We start from the raw sequence: 3,684 nt of genomic DNA, 5'->3' as shown, positions 1-3,684 counted from the left end.
TTGACTATTGGTCACTGAAAGGTCATTATTTTTCAGTTGCGACCTTTTTGTGACCAAATATAGAAGGTCAAAAGCTGGCGGTCGTAAACTGAAATTAACGACCTTCTCTGTGAGAAGGTCGTAGACGTTTATGAGCAAAATATGCCTACTGGTTTGTTTTGGTCACTAGCAACCTCCCCAGGCCACGTAGGCATCCAGCATGGCAAGCTGATGTGGCACAAGATTCAGCCCGGTCCAATTCGGTTTTCTACATGGGCCTAGCCCATTAATTCAGCCTTTCTATATATTTTTTTCCTGTCAATTTTTGGTCAGACTTCATGGTCCAAGACCAACAATTCAGTCTTTTATTTATTTCTTGGTCGTGGTCTTTTAACATTTGTTTGGGCCTAGGCCATTATATTTTGTTGCGGGTCCCACCAATCAGATGGATACCACTTGTCATAATCTCACACATTAGACCCACGTGACAGAAAATTCAAAAGCGATTTCATAAGTGGGCTCCATGAGTCAGGTTCCATTTCACACACTTTGAAACCACATAATGAATATTTCAAACAGAACATAACAAATGTAGTTCGTCAAAGAAGGATAAATAAGTCAACTACAATCTGTACATAGTCTATTACAATATTATTCAAATCTTTCCAGTCTATTACACATAAGACAGAACATATAACTCTTTGCTACACGGCTTTGAACTTCAAATATACTTCCTAGTTCACTTTGTTGGAGCTCTTGTAAATGAGAGGAAACACCATTTTCGGGTATGTTTGTAGAGGCTGAACCAAGGCATCTAACAATAAACCAAAAGAGTTAGAAACAAAATAAAAACAAATATACAAAGCAGATAGGGACTAAATCCTGAAGTATATATACATGTAACAACCACAACGAATAGCTAGTTAAGAGCAAAATAGAATAATCTTACAACAGAATATAACCACACGTCACCTCTATCTATTCTGTGTGTATAAGTAAAGAAAATTATGTACCAATAATTATATTATGGGACGGAGGGAGTAGTACATATGATTACTTTTAGGTTATAATTTTTCTTCACCTACAGTCTACTCCTATATTCAGGGAACCTTAGTCAGGTATCACTAGTGAGCACAGAACAAAACAAAACAAAATAAAGGTGTTGGCTATATAAGTGAAGACTATTCACGGCTTTTTAGAACGTACAATAAACCAACAAGGACTTACAAGTTGCAAATAATCAAAACATAGTAGCCACTGAACCTTGCAAAACACATATTGTGGCATAGTTCATCGAAAAGAAAGATGATCGCAATAACAATTAACAAGATTGTGGTGGCCAGAAGACCACCACCACAGATGCATCTTAACAAGATTGTGATCGCAATAACAATTAACAAGATTGTGATGTACGCTATCAGGGAAGAGGGGGAGGGAGATGGAGGAGCTACCTACCGCGGTCGCAATGTAAGCAGAGGAGCAGACCCCTCCTGCCCCTCCCCCACGAGCAGGACATGGCTGCCGGCTGGGCACGCCCCTACTCCTCCGCCTCCTTGATCAGGAGACCCCCTTCCCCTACTGCTGCTTGGCGTGCCGCATCACTAGTCACCTCCTCATGCAAGAAGTACGCAATAAATAGACAGACGGTCAGTGAGGTACATTTTCACAGCAACAGAAGCTTAAAATTAACAGAAATACACACATCAAATGAAGTCACTAAGATACTTAAGTGCACCACATGGTGTAGAAGTATGTGGGATATAATTGCAACACATGAACCAAAAGAGGAATAACATCATCACCAAGAGTTTCTGATGATAAGCATAGCTCCCTACAAAAAAAGAACTAAGGGCACAATGACTAAAGCATGCAGACCACAATATTCAAAGCAAAAGCAAGCGGGCAGTATGAACTACCTACTGGCAAAGTATAAAACCCGAATCATATAGTATAAATGAATCAAGAAAACAAGAACTGACAATGAGAACTGCATACTAATGCACCAGATGATCAACATCAAGCGTAGTATATTCACATAAGTTTGCTTATTCGGTAAATTATTGTATACAAATAGCTTCAGTTGAAACTTATACAAAGATTAAGCACTTTCAACTGCAGATCTAGACCCATAGTCTGCATGTTGCAATGTCACATTCCTAGAAGCATACAGTTACAGAACAGAAGCAATTTTAGTTACCCATGTACCCACGACACAACCCAACTACATCAAAGAACTGCAATGTGAAATTCAAAGAAGAAAAAGTTAAACAATGCGTATAACTATGACCAGCTGATGTTATGATGGCTTCCACATTTGAAAAACAGATATCCTCATGTTATGGGTAAGAACCCAATAGTATACTGTGTTGATCACAATTTCAACAGTTCTAGACAAATCTATCAACATAAATCATATTAAACTGATGGAAGAATTTATTCCCAATTTACTTTTTGTTAGAAGCTAAACATTTATATCAAGCGTAGTATATGATGAACTAACCTTGTTATTACTAGTTGTGTTGTACTAGTATGCTAACGTAACCCAGGATAGACGGACGTCGCCTAGCCATGGTATTTTGGTTTGGAAACCAAAGCAAGCAGAATACTCCTATATGTATAGGAAGTTGGGAACTAGTACTAGACAGAGCATGGAAAACTGACACAATGTGTTGGTGCATTCATGGTCAGTCTATCTGACAGTAGAAGAGTTTGAAAACATGATTTTACATGCAATGGATGCACAGGCGCGCACATACAAAGAGATGGAGAGAGAGATTGCTAGCTAGAGCAGGTTTGAGTCATCCAAAATTGAACAATTTCAGACATGGCATCCACAATCTATATGCATCCAGAAATCATCAGCCTGTATGCTCTAGTCCGGTACCATATCCCCACAAAAACCATGTGGACCAAAGGTGCAAGCACGAAACCAGGATCTATGTGAAATTTCTATCTATGCACCATATTGCTGGATAATTCATGGAGCAAGAAGAAATACAAAGACAACATCTAATGACGCGCTAACAAATCAGCTGCTTCGTCCATCCAGATCATGGGCGGCGTGACAGAAGAAGAGACTACCTGGACGTCCTCGACGGCGGCATGGAGGTCGGGCGAGTCCTTGACGGCCTTGATGTGGTCGACGCCGTTCCAGATGATGTCAAGCCTATCGACGATGCGCTCGAGCGGGTGGACGAAGCACTCCCACGCCGGCTCCACGCCCTTCTTGAGCTCCTCCAGCTCGCCCTCCTGCGAGCGACCACAACCACATACGGTCAGATCCGGACGGGCGATGAGCGGGCGAACGAACGGGGATCAGGGGAAGGTGGATAAGGGCGTACGAGGCGGGCGAGGAGCGCGCGGATCCCGGGACGGACGTGCGCGGGCTCGACGCGGTCGAAGGGCGGGAAGTCGAAGTTGGTGAGCAGCGGGTTGCTGCTGCTGTTGGCGTCCGCCATGGCGTCGGAGGCGGCGGTGCAGTAGGCAAAGCAGGCGGGGTGGCGGAAGGGAGGGTGGCCGGGGTAGGGGAGGCGGGGGCGGCGGCAGTGGAGGGACCTGCCGGCAAGGTGAGAGAGCCGGCGTGTCGATCTGGATCGGGGAGGAGGCGGCGATGCATTGGATCTAGATCGGGGAGGAGACGGCGGCGCGTTGGATAGGGGAGGAGGCGTTCCGCGTCCTGTGAGAGGGAAGCAGATGGGAGAGGAG

At 44.0% G+C, this 3,684-nt stretch overlaps 1 long non-coding RNA gene across 1 annotated transcript; it reads right to left on the bottom strand.

The window, feature by feature from the left end:
• Positions 1-542: 542 nt before the first annotated feature.
• On the bottom strand, positions 543-3,138 carry LOC125535385. The gene is made up of 2 exons (XR_007294661.1): positions 1,431-3,138; positions 543-793 (listed from the first exon to the last, which is right to left on the bottom strand). It is a non-coding gene; the product is annotated as an uncharacterized LOC125535385 (long non-coding RNA).
• Positions 3,139-3,684: the final 546 nt, after the last annotated feature.

This window comes from Triticum urartu, chromosome 1 (assembly GCF_003073215.2).
Source record: "Triticum urartu cultivar G1812 chromosome 1, Tu2.1, whole genome shotgun sequence".
NCBI classification, from domain to species: Eukaryota; Viridiplantae; Streptophyta; class Magnoliopsida; order Poales; family Poaceae; genus Triticum; species Triticum urartu.
The sequence above is the reverse complement of the archived record's forward strand: the minus strand, read 5'-3'. Positions and strand labels throughout refer to the sequence as shown.